Source organism: Manis javanica, chromosome 2 (assembly GCF_040802235.1).
Source record: "Manis javanica isolate MJ-LG chromosome 2, MJ_LKY, whole genome shotgun sequence".
NCBI lineage: Eukaryota > Metazoa > Chordata > Mammalia > Pholidota > Manidae > Manis > Manis javanica.
Genome location: NC_133157.1, coordinates 73,225,986 through 73,242,846, shown reverse-complemented (window position 1 = coordinate 73,242,846; position 16,861 = coordinate 73,225,986). Strand labels below are relative to the sequence as shown.

At 42.2% G+C, this 16,861-nt stretch overlaps 1 protein-coding gene and 1 long non-coding RNA gene across 3 annotated transcripts in view; one reads left to right on the top strand and one right to left on the bottom strand.

Moving 5' to 3' along the window:
• Positions 1-16,861, top strand: part of RFK (riboflavin kinase) — a 49,771-nt gene that overhangs the window by 20,845 nt on the left and 12,065 nt on the right. Inside the window, exon 2 of one of the 2 annotated variants that reach the window (XM_073228671.1) lies at positions 13,992-14,114. The gene's annotated coding sequence lies outside the window, so the exon portion shown is untranslated. Of the gene's footprint in view, positions 1-13,991; positions 14,115-16,861 lie in introns of those variants that run through there. The other variant, XM_073228672.1, reaches the window with a different exon arrangement.
• On the bottom strand, positions 3,088-11,611 carry LOC118967085 (uncharacterized). Its single transcript, XR_005053887.2, has 3 exons — positions 11,021-11,611; positions 3,687-3,954; positions 3,088-3,244 (listed from the first exon to the last, which is right to left on the bottom strand). It is a non-coding gene; the product is annotated as an uncharacterized lncRNA (long non-coding RNA).

Sequence of the window (16,861 nt, the reverse complement as noted above, 5' to 3'; positions counted from 1 at the left end):
CACCAGAATATCTCGCCTGGCTTTAGTGCATTTGCATGTCACCAGCATTCAGAGGTGTAAACAAGTAGGCTTTAGTTCATTTGCATCTTTCCTCAGGGGTGGAGAAGTTCATCTCCGTATCAGTGGGTGATTACCTGGGCAACAGTGGGTTATCTGTACCTGAGAGGTGAGGGGGAGGGCTGGTGTGGTTGCTGGACAGCTACATGTAAGAGCAATAAACGGGTTTTAAACTTTATTTCTACCTTTGACTGATTTTGGTTTTTAGGGGTATTTTACCCCGGGATTTCCTTTCCACGGACTTACAGCAACTAAATTAATTTTGCCACAAAGAAGGAAAATACTCAAAAGTAAGTCCCATGGACTACTACAATATGGTGCTAGTTCTCTAAGTTTTTTGGTGAAAATCTATTCTACTTATTAGGTTCATCATTATCTTCAGAAATAGGGAGGTTTTTAAACTAGACTCCCTGAAATGGAAGAAATTTATCTTCTGCAATACAGCCTGGCTTTAAATGGCTGGTGCTAGAATTGTTCTTGGATTTCATTTCCAGCCCCCTGGACACACACAGTCCCTATCAGTTCAGAGCCTCCTTCGGCCCTGTTTGTCTGGGGCCATCTAATCCTTAACCCAGTTATTAAACTGCTTGCCCTTAGAGTATATTCTTGAAAATGGAGACACTTTTAATCAAATAAGCTATAAAGAAAAGGCAATTGGATACCAGTAACTCAAATCTTTGTATCAGTTTATCTGTCAGTGTATATGTTCTTGTAAGATAAATTCTAGCCAGAATAAGCAGGCAAAGAGAGGCAACAAAGGGTCAGATAATTTATTTAAATACCCCCAGGTGAGGTTCTGTGGCCTTCTTGCCAGAGGCCAGAGAAGTCACACCGGGTTAGGGAGGTGGGGCACTTATAAGGGATTAGGACAGGGAGGAGTGGGCAAACTATCTTAGGGGGGTGTTGAAAGGTATGATTGGCTAAAGCTGACATAATAGTCAACTAGAAACTTTTTTTCCTTCTAAGAGGGAGGAGGCTGACATCCGGGTCTTAGTTGGCACATCAGGATGGAATTCAGGGAGAGCTGTCCCCTTTCCATATACGGCACGGACTTTGGGGTCTGTTCTGTTCTCCCCCTATGGCATCTCTCTGTTCTGTTTGCATGTCCTTGTTTTTCCTTTCTCCAGCCTAACAGTTCTTTCATGAAAAGTATTGCTAATTGTAGTCATTACATCTCAGTCTGTATGTTTGTGTGTCTAAGTGTAAATGAAAAATATTTTTCTTTCTCCAGATGCTATTAATAAAAATTAATTGATTTAAGGACAAACACTTGTAAAGATTGGGCATTCTAAAACTTCCTAAAGCAATCTACAGATTCAATGCAATTCCTATCAAAATATCAATAGCATTTTTCCATGAACTGGAGTAAATAGTTCTAAAATTCATTTGGAACAACAAAAGACCCCAAATAGCCAAAGCAATCCTGAGAAGGAAGAATAAAGTGGGGGGAATTATGCTCCCTGACTTCAAGCTCCAGTACAAAGCCACAGTAATCAAGACAATTTGGTACTGGCACAAGAACAGACCCATAAACCAGTGGAATAGAGTAGAGAGCCCAGATATAAACCCAAGTATATATGGTCAATTAATATACAATAAAGGAGCCATGGACATACAATGGGGAAATGACAGTCTCTTCAACTGCTGGTGTTGGCAAAACTGGACAGCTACATCTAAGAGAATGAAACTGGATTATTGTCTAACCCCATACACAAAAGTAAACTCAAAATGGATCAAAGACCTGAATATAAGTCATGAAACCATAAAACTCTTAGAAAAAAACATACGCAAAAATCTCTTGGACATAAACATGAGCAACTTCTTTGTGAACATATCTCCCCAGGCAAGGGAAACAAAAGCAAAAATGAACAAGTGGAACTATATCAAACTAAAAAGCTTCTGTACAGCAAAAGACACCGTTAGTAGAACAAAAAGACATCATACTGTATGGGAGAATATATTCATAATTGACATATCTGATAAAGGGTTGACATCCAAATTATATAAAGAGCTCACACACCTCAACAAACAAGAAACAAATAAGCCAATTAAAAAATGGGCAGAGGAGCTGAACAGACAGTTCTCCAAAGAAGAAATTCAGATGGCCAACGGGCACATGAAAAGATGCTCCACATCCCTAATCATCAGGGAAATGCAAATTAAAACCACAATGAGATATCACCTCACTCCAGTTAGTATGGCCAAAATAGAAAAGTCTAGGAACAACAGATGTTGGCGAGGATGTGGAGAAAGAGGAACCCTCCTACACTGCTGGTGGGAATGTAAACTAGTTCAACCATTGTGGAAAGCAGTATGGAGGTTCCTCAAAAAGTTCAAAATAGAAATACCATTTGACCCAGGAATCCCACTTCTAGGAATTTACCCTAAGAATGCAGTAGCCCAGTTTGAAAAAGACAGATGCACCCCTATGTTTATCGCAGCACTATTTACAATAGCCAAGAAATGGAAGCAATCTAAGTGTCCATCAGTAGATGAATGGATAAAGAAGATGTGTACATATACACAATGGAATATTATTCAGCCATAGAGGAAAACAAATTTTACCATTTGCAACAACATGGATGGAACTAAAGGGTATTATGCTCAGTGAAATAAGCCAGGCGGAGAAAGACAAGTACCAAATGATTTCACTCATATGCGGAATATAAGAACAAAGGAAAAACTGAAGGAACAAAACAGCACCAGAATCACAGAACCCAAGAATGGACTAACAGTTACCAAAGGGAAAAGGACTGGGAAGGATGGGTGGGAAGGGAGGGAGAAGTGGGGGAGGAGAAAGGGGGCCTTCGATTAACATGTATAATGTGGGGGTGGGGCACGGGGAGGGCTGTGTAACAGAGAAGACAAGTAGTGATTTTACAGCATCTCACTACGCTGATGGACAGTGACTAATGGGGTATGTGGGGTGGGGGGACTTGGTGAAGGAGGGAGTCTAGTAAACATAATGTTCCTCATGTAATTGTAGATTAATGATACTAAAATAAAAAAAACCCCAAAACTTAATGATTTTAAACAATTTTTTATTTCTTGTAATTCTGTGGGTTTGGCTTGGCTCAGCTGGGTGTTTCTTTTGGGAGCTCCATGGGGGCTGAAATGTCCAAGACTCTTCAGGCCTCTTTCCATATGACTCTTTCTCTGTCTTGATTCCTTGTATCATGCCTAGCTCCTAAGAATATTGAAAGTGTTACCCTTAAAAATAAAAGTTATTTTATCAGCAAAACCAGGTTTATTTGGGGATAGCAGAGAACTGCAATTTGGGACATGCAAGCCATGGTTGTAAGTCCATGGAGAGGAAATCCTGGGGCAAAATACCTCTAAAAACCGAAATCAGTCAAAGGGAGAAATAAAGTTTAAAACCCATTTATTGCTTACAAACTGCAGTCCAGGGCCATCTCTCTCCTCTACTCCAGAAAAAGCCAACAAGGGAACCAGGCCCCTCCCCTTAACCTCTCAGGTTTAGACACACCCTCGATTTCCCATGTAATTACTCATTGACATGGAGATGAACTTCTCTCCACCCCTGAGGCTATTAAAATGCACCAAAGCCAGGCGAGATACTCTGGAAATGTTACAATTTTATCCACAGGCCACCCCTCCAGAAATCTCACCTTGTCTACTCATTTCCCTTCTTCCGCAATGGTCTCTGGGTGAGGAAACTGGAGCATTGTGACCAGACTAATGACACAATAGCAACAGCAATAAAATCATGACAATCCTCAAGCCAGAGGATTCGGCTACGTTCAAAGCCTTATGAAGATTAAGTCAATAGCTCGTCCATTCCATAGGCAGGCAGTAGCTGAGAGTTCAGACAATCATCATGCAGCAGCTACAGCCAGGGGATGCATTCAAGCCACAAGGACTGTAGGAGAAACTAACCTTAAGGGCGATAAGATACATGTTTTAATGACACCAGCATACACAAATCTTGTCCATCAGGTAGGATACATGCAAGAGAGTGGTCCTGTGATAAAACAGTGGCAGGAATGGGATCTCATCCTGGTCTAGTATACCAGACTTTCACCTCCTCCCTGTGGGAGTTACAGATGGGTCAATATATAGGGCTATGGGAGGTACATGCACCGGCCAAAAAGATAAAACAAAACTCTGCAAGATGCTCTTAACCTCCTGGACGTTTTGGGTACACTACCATGACCTTTGGGGGCCATTCAGCTGTGATTCCAGGAATACACAGGAGTCCAGCTTCCAGGCCTTTCCCCCAAGTTGCCAGAAGGGCCATCCATTGCTGGTCCATGTGTCAAAATGTCCAGGGCAAGGTCCATTCAACAGTGTCTCCAGGGCTTAATGCAGTAGGGGCTGGCAGCAGGATGTTACACTGCTGGCCATATCCTGGCTTTAATAACTCTTCTTTGGTTTGCACATACAGTTGTATAGGGGAGGCAGCAAGGTGTGTGAGCATGTCCACAGGGCTCAAAGCTCCTTTATGTGGCTTCTCAAACACCACAGCACTGTCCATAGATGAACTGACCAACCCCATAGACTATTGGTATCCAACTTCAGGACAGATTTCAACAAATCGTTGTACCTCTCTATCGTGCCTGCCCCAGTAGAAGTATATGGTACATGAAATTTCTACTTTATTCCTAATTGCTGCACCCGTTATTTTTTTTCCCCACCCATACCCCAATGCAGTCACTGTCCATCAGTGCAGCAAGTGCTGCACCCATTCTTGTAATGCATGTACAGTAATGTGGGTGCCTTGATCATTCTCAATCACTTGTGGCTGGCCATAGGCTGCAAAGAGATACTCCAGGCCCCTCTTGGTGGTTTGCTGATCTGCACAACGTGCATGAAAAGCAACCAGTAGTCCAGTAGCCATGTTCACACGTGTCATGGCATACCAATATCCTTCTGATATGGGCGAGGCCCAGTATAGTCTATTTGCCACCTGACAAAAGGTATTGGCCCATTTACTATTGTCCCATGTTGCTGTGGGACTTGGTGTAAGTCCCTCTTTGAGCACACTAGGCACTCCTTCTGAGCTTTGCTGACTTCTTCAAAGGTCAATGGCAAGCTCCACTGATGGGCTACAGCCCACATTGTCTTTTGCCCCATGTGCAACAAATGCTGGTGTAATCATTGGGCCACATCAGAGGCAGGCTTTCCTTCTAGCCAACGCACCAGGGCCAGTGTGTCTGCTTCATCATTCCCTGGGGATGCCAAAGGCAAATGGCCAGTCACATGATATACAGTAACAGTCTTAGGCTGACCAGAGGTCCTTAGGTCTTGCCACAACTCTTGCCCCACAACCATCCAGTTGGCATGATACCATGTTGGTAGACACAGGGTCAAGCCCCAGTAGACAGCCCAGCTGTCAGTGCAGACAACTATGGGGAAAGGCTCCTGAGTGATCATGAGCCTTCCCCACAAGATGCTCTTCCCCTCTCCCTCCTCCATCCATATTGTCTCAGTCTTAAGATGGAAAGCCACAGCCCTCAACTTTGGGGGCTGCCCATGACTGGAGCCATCTGTGTACCAAGCATCTTTAGATATACGGGTTTTTCCATCCTGATAAGGAGTCTTGGCTACCAAGGGCTGAAAAGCAAGTTCTTCCTGCTTTCCACTGGTACAGGTCACTGGCCTCAATAAGCGTTGGAGTTCTCCACTTAAGGGACTAGTAGACAGGGCACTGCACTGCTGTAAATATGCCCCCCATTTGACCAGTGTAGGTGTCTGTGCCACAGCACTCCATGGCCTTTGGATCCAGTCTTGCACCCACCCTGTGATGTGATGGGTGGTTATTATGTTGGTTGGAGCTGTTCCTGCAATGGGCTCCATAGCCAGCAAGGTGTAGTACACAGCAGCCAGTTGCTTCTCTATCAAAGTGTACTGGACCTCTGCTCCTTTCCATAGTTGTGACCAGAATCCAATAGGTTGGCATGTCCATTCAAGCCACTGCCAAAGATCCCATCCATAACCATCTTTGGTTACATGAACATCTAGCTCACAGGGCCTTGATAAGTCCATTACATTCAAGGCCTGTTCAGCCTTGACTGCCTGCTTGGCAGCAGTAAAACCAGCTGCATCTGTCTCATCCCAGTTCCACCTGATGCCCTTTCATACTAACTGGTATATGGGCTTCAGAATTTGTGCCAGGTGCGGGATAAACACTCTCCAGTAGACCAAAAGACCAAAAACTCTTGTAATACTGCCACAGTGGTAGTGGTGGGGAAAGCCTGGACCTTGTCTACAAATGCTTCAGGAACAACTTTAGTTTTACCAGACCAGACAACCCCCAAGAATTCCACAGACAAACCATGTCCCTGAACCTTGGTGCTGTTCACAGCCCATCCTTTCTCTGTAGATGTTGCAACAGTCTAGGAACTGCCCCTTCTAAACCTGAAAGCAATCAGATATGAGCATAATGTCATCAACGTAGTAATACAGGCGCACTGTTGGTGGTTTCTTCCATGTGGCCAAGTTCTAGGCTACAAGTCCATGACAGATGGTGGGACTGTGGAGGTATCCCTATGGAAGGATGGTGAATGTCCACTGCCAGCCTTCCCACATGAAGGCAAACTATTCCTAGCTTTCCCGTGCTATGTCAATAGAGAAGAAAATCATTAGCAAGGTCTACTACATAATGACATATTCCCAGCTCATGGCTGAGGGTATGCAGAATGTCTGCTATAGAGGGGATAGCAGCATGCAAAGGGGGTGTGACTTCATTCAATTCCCTGTAGTGTACAGTCATATGCCAGGAGCTGTCTGATTTTCTCACTGGCCACACTGGGGAATTAAAAGGACTATGAGTGGACTTTATGATGCCCACCCTCTCCAACTCCTGTAGGGTTTCTCCAATTTCCTTGTGCCCCCCAGGGAATTTATACTGCTTAATATTTGTCACCTGCTGAGGTACAGGCAGAGCTACAGGCAGGTGCTTAGCATGTCCCCTTAGAACTGCCTTTACCACATGTACCCTCAGTCTGAACTCATCTGCAGTGGTTTGTAACCACAGGCCCTGCAGGATATCTACCCCCAAAATATATTCAGGGATGGGAAAAATGTACACAGTTTACTCCTTTGGGGGTAAATACTCTGTCCCCAATGAGATTTGGGCTTTCTTCACTCTAATTACCTTACCCCCATAGCCATGTATCACAGCAGGAGTCCTGGGAAAACGTTCAGGGTTGCCATGAATCAAAGAACACTCAACTTGTGTGTCCTCCAGTGCCAGGACACATTGTACATTCACAGGGGACCAATGAATTGCTAATTATACATGTAGCCTCTGGTCCCCACCATGTCCCCCAAGGTGGGGACTTTGACACCTTCCCCCCCTCGTCGAACCATGACGTGCAATCATCCTCCTGTGGGGGTGAGGTCTCAGGCAAATCTTAAGTACTGTCTCCCATGAAGTTTTGCAGGGACACAGGCTGGGCATGAGGCCTTGACTCTGGTTTTTGTGTCCTGGACCTCAGCGGCTGGAACTGCTGCTCTGGCTTTAATTGGTACCACAGTTCTAACAATATTCTATTGGGCTGCCCATTGAGTTTTTCTTTCACTACCCCGGACTTTATCAAATCAACCCACATCTGGGTCCTGGAGACCTTCACAGGGCCTTTTGCACTTCTACTTTCAGTCATGGCCCATACTTCCCTCCATGCCCTTATTGTTTCAACCTCCCCCAGATCTGCTAAAGGACGAGTAGCCTCACTTATGGGTTACCCTAGGTGGGGGACAAGAGTATTCACTAGGGACCCAAGGAGAGATGTGGGAGCTGTATGTAGCACCAGATTTATCATTCCTATAGTGAACAACTCCTCATCGGGGCCCTGGGTGTCCATATTATAGATGATATTTTTCATACCCAATTCCCACAGTACCTTTTGGAGCTCTGCATATGTTTTTCAACTACTAGAAAAATATGGCAAATCACCCTGGTTAGGCCAAACTACCCTGATGGCAGCTGTCAGCCATTCCAGGTGTATCTGATTCTATGAGGCATGACTGGCATTTTGCAACTGCTGCCCGAGAGAAGATGAGTCATCAGGGAAGCCATTCTACTCATCTCGGTACCCAACACAGCAATGTTTTCCACCCCCATATCCTGTAGACGTAAAAGCCATGTAGGCAGAGATTCCAATGGCCTCTGCCTATACTGGATGCTCATGTCCATCAGCTCGTCCTGTGTATAGCGGCGGAGGATGGAGTGCTCCACAACCTGGAGAGGGGGCTGCTCCTACTCCTGAGGAGCCCATGGTTGTTTCATTTTTATTTTCTTAATTACAGCTGGGCAGGCCTTTAAAACAGGAGAATATGGTAACTCCGGCAGTGACATGGGTAGCAGATCTGCTAATGGCCCCACCTCCTCTTCTCCCTCGGGCTTCTCCACCAACAGCTCCTCTTCCACCACTTCTGGGGCTGAAGGCACTGCTCTTTCCTTCCTCTCCCCCACAGCCTCCTGCAATGCAGCTTTTCCTGCTGCCTCCCCCCTTGCTGCTAAAGAGTCCTCTAGGAGCGTGACCTGTCTTTTCAGTAACTGTCTCTCTTCTTTAATAGCATCCCATAGGTTATTGCCCAGCTCCTCCAAGCGATGTTGAAGTGTGTCTCTCTCCTGCTTAAGTCCCTCTCTCTCCTTGCTAAGCCTTTTGATAATCCTCTCTTTCTCCTGTATAACATTTTCCACTATCTTAATGAAAAGAGACCCTACAACGCCAGCCACTACATGGCTCCCTAAGGTCTCCAAGCAGTCTTCCAATTCATGGAGGACTAATTCTGCAGCTTCCAGTTTCTACCCTTCCCCAATTCTCTAAGAGGTACTTTACCCTAGACCAGTTTCCCACTAGGGGTTCCCAAATCGGAAGCTCTACAGCTGGGGGAAAAATAACAGGTGAAGTGGTACTCTCTGCTGCTGCATCTGCTGGGGCCTCCCCACCATCCACAGGAGCAGCCCTCCCAAAGATCACGCCTATTGTGACAGATTTCGGGTTCAGAGGAATCCTGCCGACTATGCCAGATGTAAGTGTGGGGAGAGGAAATCCTGGGGCAAAATACCTCTAAAAACCAAAATTAGTGAAAGGGAGAAATAAAGTTTAAAACCCATCTATTGCTTATAAACTGCAGTCCAGGGCCATCTCTCTCCTCTGCTCCAGAAAAAGCCAGCAAGCAAACCAGGCCCCTCCCCTTAACCTCTCAGGTTCAGACATACCCTGGTTGCCCAGGTAATTACCTATTGACATGGAGATGAACTTCTCTCCACCCCTGAGGATATGCAAATTCACTAAAGGCAGGTGAGATACTCTGGAAATGTTACAATTTTACCCATAATGGTAGTACCATAGGCAAGACTGGAGAACAAAGCAGAAGCTATTATAGAGGATGTGGATGAGTTAGGAGAGGGTGTTCTAAGCAAAAGTCCATTGGAGTAGATTCCCACATGTCATGGCTTCTCCTTGGCTGAGTTGTGACAGTCTCTCACTGGCTGGGATGTTACCCAGATGGCAGAAATCTTACTGCCTCCTGCTGGGGAGTAAAGTAGCTAAAACAGTATGGTGTGGCTCTCTACTGGTGGGGTCTGAATTTATAGGGAGTGGTGGGCTTGAGAGCTCCCCCTGCAGGCCTTCTGACACCATGTTAGTGAGGTTTCCCTTTATTTTCACAAAAGCATAGAAGTGAGTGCTGCAGATCTCTTTGGGCCCACTCTATGAAGCATAGCATCACTTCTACCTAATTTTATTGGTCAAAATTATAGGTCTGGGCCGCCTTCATAGGGAGGGGAAATGGATTGCACCTCTCAATAGGAGAGGTAAAGAGTTAGTGAGCATTTTAAATTCATCACATTATTTTTTATTTCATCAGTGGTAATTTTTCAGTCTAAACTGGCCTACACATACTTTGTTTCTCTTCAAAAAATAGCTATAGCCTTATAGTTGAAAAGAACTCAGCAAATTACAGAAAGGTCTGTACAGCTGTTTTATTTTATATATTAGGCACAAAAAAAAAATAGTGGACCCTAAAAATTCCTATCCTAATTATGAAAAAGGGAAAAGAAAACACCAAAAATTTGGGAGACAGACTGAATTGTTAAATATATAATTACTCTTAGTAATATCAATATTTTTGCCATGATTGTCATATGGCAAATGTATCATGAGATTGAGAGAACATAAGATAGGCTCTCAATGAAGCTAAGAATGGATAATTTTATGAGTAAGTCCTGCTTTTAAAGGAGTTTTCTGAAAAAAATTGAACTTTTATCTCCAGAATCTGAAAAGTATTTACTAATCATTGTGAAAATATTCCAGAGGCCTGGGAAGCTTTTCTTATCTCTCTTCTCAGAGATTTTTAGCATATCTTTTTCTTTTATACCGTCATTGAACAAAAACATATAATTTTAAACATTTTCTTAATGGGAAAGAAGTCTTCCATTGTATAATTCTGGCTTCTCTTCTCCACTTTATCCTTCTTAAAGAAACATATATTCAAAGTAAGCTCCAAAAATCATAACTCTTCAAATTAGAGCAATGTATTATCAAATATTTTTGTGACTGAGTATAGCGGTAGAGTGCAATGGCCTTGCCTCAGCAAAAACTAAGTCCAAGTACATGAAGCAGTGAGTAAGCTAAAGTCTTCTGAGAAATTTACAGTTCCACTGTGCCTGGTGAATGCGGTTTCAGGCCAGACCACCCCAGAACATGCCACTTGCCAGAATATGGCATGTAGGATTATTTCAAGCTGAAGATATTTAAGGCCCAACAGATTCAAGATCTTTTTATCTCCCCTTAACTGCTTAAAAGAATTTAGATAAGGAGCCCGTACCAGGAAGAGAGCTATTACCAGAGATAACTTAACACAAGAAAGATTTGTCTATGTGGCATGGCAAGCATTTGTTTACCAAACATTTGCTTCTCCCATTTTCCTCTAAATTATCTCCCTCCCCTTTGAAGTCCCAGATCTCTACACACCCCAAGCCCCTCCTTACCTCAGGATGGCATATAAACCTCTGTTCCCTGTCAAACAGCTGGTTGTGTCTATATGGGGCTCCTGCATGTTCGTAATTAAATTTATTTTTCTCCTGCTAATCTGTCTTGTGTCAATTTAATTATTAGACCAACCAAAGAACCCAGAAGGAAGAAGAGTCCTCCCCTACACTAGCATAATTCCTTAAAACGTTGATTTTCCGTTGCATTGTTAGTTGTAAACATCAGTGAAGTAAAAAACAAAGTGGTGATGTGCCACCTTGTGGATGCACAAAGAATTACTGTATTTTTTTCCCCAGGGTGAGAATTTAAGTGTATTTTGTTTTTTCCAATTCTACAAGCAATAATTGTTCAGTGCAAAAAACACAGGAAAAACATAAAGAAGAGTGTATACTTAAATGTTAGTGTACTATATGCAAAAACATTTGTAATCATCCCATTCTTGATTTGGAGTGTACCCCATTGAAGCAGCACAATGAATGAATGAAAGTACTTTTCTAAATCTAATTTTTTTTCAGACCAGCTGCTGGCCTCCAGGCTGGATATTAGGATCTAATCTTCCAGAAATATTATTGATGTCCCATTTGGGTAGGAGGTGATAAAATTTTGTTTACATTCCACATAGGTATAAAAATTATTTATTAATACTGTTGACAACTCTCCATTTCCATGTGTGGGGTGTATTTATTAAACAATCAACTAAATATTTCACTATGGGTTATTATAGGATAGCTGTATATAGAAGAACTGGAGATTAGTTAACTGTTGGGGAGGAAGAAATTTCCTCTACCCCTCAAGGTTCTTCTAGATGGTCTAAGTGTTACAGTTTGAATTCGTTCTTCTCGGTTCTTGTTCCCCACCACAACAAAGAATTGAAAGGCAAGAGACACAATAGCAAAGCAGAGGGAAAGTTTTATGTGAGTACACTCCAAGGGAGGAATGGGTCAGAGTCAAGGTAGATAAAGGCCCCAATCAGGCCAGAGGCTTATATATTGCATTCTGGTTAGGAGGTGCCTCTTTGACTGAAAGGTGGGGTTATTTCATTTACAGGTCCATCTATATAGTCCTCCGTCTCAGTGAGCATGGTCTTCCCTGTGATGAGGTATGATTTGGGCAGTTCTTAGTTTGTTCGATTGTGCTCCCGCTGGGGTCTGGTTGGGAAGGAAGTGATCTCCCTGCAAGGACTTTGTTGTCTTCACAGGGGACCCCCTACCTGTGTGGAGTTTGGGTGGCTTTTTTTTTTTTTAACTTTATCTGGGTGGCTTCTTCTTTGAGCCTTATCTTTCCCTTTTCTAGTTGCTCATGTCTATCTTTCTACCTAACATAAGAAGTTGACAAGAAAGAGATCAATAGGAGAAAAAAACAAATTTAGTTACATACATATGGAGAATCCAGACACAGGTTCCAGACACTAAGGGAAAATGAGGTATGTATGTACTCCTGAGCCAAGAAGGGGGTTGAGACCTGAGACATCAAAGGAAAAGGGAAGCAATTCACAGGAATATGAAAAGACTAAATGTTTGGTAAACAAATGTTTGCTGGGCTACACAGAAAGGATGGGACATAGGAATTTAACCAAACTTTGCCATATTCCTCCCTATCTACCATCTCTAGGTTACAGTATGATGTTCTCTATAGTAATAGCTCTCTTCCTGGAGCAAAGTTCTCTATCTGAATTCTTTTTATGCAGTGGGAGTTTCTGAGTGTTTGGGGCCTTCACTGTTTTCAACTCTGAAATAATCCGCATGTCACAACGGCACATCTTGGGGTGGCCTCTCCTTGACCCCTACATCTCCCAGAAGGGGTGATCTTAGGTCCACTGCCAAAGACAGAATTTGGGACTAGATGGCTCCCCAACATTTCATAGAGTCTTCATATGCTTTTGGGTTTATCAAGTCCAAGCTACAGGTTTCATTTTCCTTTTCTGCAAAATGGCAGACCAGATTGGTAATTTTCAAACTGTGGGCTTCAAGAAGTTCCAAAAATATTTGATCCAATTTTCATTATAAATATATATTTTACAAATTTAGTTTATATATTATTTAAAAATATGTATTTTCTGAATTTAGTATGTTATAAAGCTATACATAGTGATATGACCCAGGTTTTGATATATTTGAAACAGTAAATATGTTAATGTATCCTGAGTAAATTTATACAAAATAAATTTTCAAGTTTGGACTGCAAAATGTATTTATGATAATAAAATATCACTTTTGATTTTTTTTTATGTTGGGATTTCATGTGAGATTTTATATGTCTGTTTTCAAAGATGTAATTCTGAAGACATTTATATTGCGGTCAGCTCATTTTTACTGTAGTCTCTCTGACAGATCAACAGGTAATCATAATAGTAGCAGCTAATACCAGTGACATAGGCAATCTAGTTTAGGGAGACAGCCAGGACCTGGGAGTCAAAAAACAACAGATATTAGTAGATTGAGGCCAGTTCATGTGGCCAGCTAGTTAAACTAGGTTAAGCAAAAACAGATTCTAGGGAAATTAGCTGCTGGCAAAACAGGTTAATCAAACGCAAACCAGCTTAGCTCTAGATGGGGAGCAAAGTTAACCCACAGGTACCCCACAGTTCACTGTAGATTCATTAACATGAAAAATCACACCGCTTGGTGCCATGACATTTCCCAGGCTGACCATATCAGGGCAAAAAGAGGGTATAGCCCTTAACTGTCCCTATTTGGAGAAAATCCCACTTATCCACATGACTGTTCCACCCACAGCTGAAACTCCAGCTATAAGACCACCCAACTGGAACCTCACCAAGCTGCTCACCTCTTCAGCATGCCTACACTCCCTCTTTGAGTGTGTATTTTGCCAATGTTAGCTATTTTTGTCTATACCAATCATAATTCTTTCAAAACAACTTATGTAAGCCTGTGATTTTTTTTGCCTGTATAAATTCTGTCTCTACCCCTTGCTGAAGACCCCAAATTAACTTTTGGTTTTGCTTTGCAGCCTCAGTTCTTTCCTGTTCAACATGGGCATTTGAGAAAGTTTGCTGCAGTTTGAAAAATTGGAACTGACAGGTTCAAATCTAAAGCTTTGGAAAATCGAAAGGAGTTTGGTACAATTGGGCAGGTAAGAGAAGATGCCTTGGATTCAGTCAAAGTAGGGGAGAAGGATGGATTGGGAGAGACTTGGTGACTGCTTAGATATGGAGGGTGTGACCCCTGATGTCAGACTTAAAGGTCAGCAATTTTTAGATTCTTTTTTTTTTTAAACACTTTTTTTAGAGGAGTTTTAGGTTTACAAAACAATTGAGTGGCAAGTACAGAGTTCCCCTATATCACCCTACCTCTGCCCCCACAGTACCTCTATTATTAACATCTTGCAGTAGTGTGGTACATTTGTTGTCATTGATAAGTCAATATTAATACATTATTTTATTTATTATCAAATCTACATCTCAGTGGTTCACCAGTCCCCCTGTCCCTCCCATCATCCCCACTCACTCCCCTTCCCCTTGTAACCACTTGTCACTTCTCAGTGTCTATGAGTCTAATGCTGTTTTGTTCCTTCTGTTTTGCTTTGTTTTTATATTCCACAAATAAGTGAAATCATACGGTATGTCTTTCTCAGCCTGGCTTTTTTTTTTTTTTTTTTTCATGGTGAGCAAATTCTTACATAGTGAATGAGTTCTTACATGGTGAACAGTAAAGGGCAGTCATCACAAAAACTTTCGTTTTTGATCGCTCATTATGAACTATAAACAATCAGGTCAAATTCGTTTGATTTTTATACTTGATTTATATGTAAATCCCACATTTCTCCTTTTATTATTATTATTATTTTTTTAAATAAAATGCTGAAGTGGTAGGTAGATGCAAGATAAAGGTAGAAAACATAGTTTAGTGTTGTAAGAGAGCAAATGTACCTGATCAGGTGTGTGCCTGTAGACTGTGTGCTAATCCAAGCTAGACAAGGGCAATAAAACATCCACGGATGCAGAAGATTTCTCTCAAAACAGGGGGTGTGAGGTTCTCGGCCTGGCTTATTTCACGGAGCATAATACCCTCTGGGTCCATCCATGTTGTCACAAATGGCAGGATTTCTTTCTTTTTATGGCTGAATGATACTGCATTGTGTATATGTGCCCCATCTTTTCCATTCATCTATTGATGGACACTTAGTTTGCTTACCTATCTTGGCTATTGCAAACAGTGTGGTGATAAACATAGGGGTGCTTATTTATCCTTGAGTCAGGGATTTTGTTTTCTTTGGGTAAATTCCTAGGAATGGAATTCCTGGGTCAAATAGTATTTCTATTTTTAGTTTTTTGAAGAACCTCTATACTGCTTTCCACTGCAGTCACACCAGTTTGCAGTCCCACCAAGACTGTAGGATGGTTCCTATTTCTCCACATCCTCGCCAGCATTTGCCGTTTCTTGTCTTTTGGATAGCGGACATTCTAACTGGTGTGAGGTGGTATCTCATTGTGGTTTTAGTTTGCATTTCCCTGATAAGTAGTGATATGGAGCATGTTTTCATGTGCCTGTTGGCCATCTGTATTTCTTCTTTGGAGAAGTGTCCAGGTCCTCTGCCCATTTTTTGATTGGGTTATTTGTTTTTTGAGTGTTGAGGTGCATGAGTTCTCTATATATTTTGGGTGTTAACCCCTTATCAGATGAGTCATTTATGAATATATTCTTCCATACTGTAGGATGCCTTTTTTTTCTGCTGGTGGTGTCCGCTGCTGTACAGCTTTTTAATTTGATGAAGTCCCACTTGTTCATTTTTTATTTTGTTTCCCTTGCTCAAGGAGATGTGTCCAGGAAAAAATTGCTCAGGCTTATTATACTCAAGAGATTTTAGCCTATGTTTTTAAAACATTTTTTATTAAGGTATTATTGATATACACTCTTATGAAGGTTTCACATGAAAAAACAATGTGGTTACTACATTTCCCCTTATTATCAAGTTCTCACCCATACCCCAATACACTCACTGTCCATCAGTGTAGTAAGATGCCACAGATTCACTATTTGCTTTCTCTGTGCTACACTGCTTTGCCCGTGATCCCCTATACCATGTGTGCTAAACATAATGCCCCTCAATCCCCTTCTCCCTCCCCCCTGCCCACCCTCCACACCCCTCCCCTTTGGTAACTACTAGTTCTTTCTTGGAGTCTCTGAGTCTGCTGTTATTTGGTTCCTTCAGTTTTGCGTCATTGTTATACTCCACAAATGGGGGAATCATTTGGCACTTGTCTTTCTCTGCCTGGCTTATTTCACTGACCCTAATGTCCTCCAGCTCCATCCATGTTGTTGCAAATGGTAGGATTTGTTTCTTTCTTATGGCTGAATAGTATTCCATTGTGTATACATACCACATCTTCTTTATCCATTCATCTACTGATGGGCACTTAGGTTGCTTCCATATCTTGGCTATTGTAAAAAGTGCTGCAATAAACATAGGGGTGCATATGTCTTTTTGAATCTGAGAAGTTGTATTCTTTGGGTAAATTCCAAGGAGTGGGATTCCCAGGTCAAATGGTATTTCTATTTTTAGTTTTTTGAGGAACCTTCATATTGCTTTCCACAATGGTTGAACTAGCTTATATTCCCACCAGCAGTGTAGGAGGGTACTCCCTTCTCCCCATCTTCGCCAGCCTTTGTTGTCCTTAGTTTTTTCGATGCTGGCCATCCTTACTGGTGTGAGGTGATATCTCATTGTGGTTTTAATTTGCATTTCCCTGATGATTAGTGATGTGGAGCATCTTTTCATGTGTCTGTTAGTCATCTGAATTTCTTCTTTGGAGAACTCTCTCTTCATATCTTCTGCCCATTCGTTAATCAGGTTATTTGCTTTTTGTGTGTTGAGGTGTG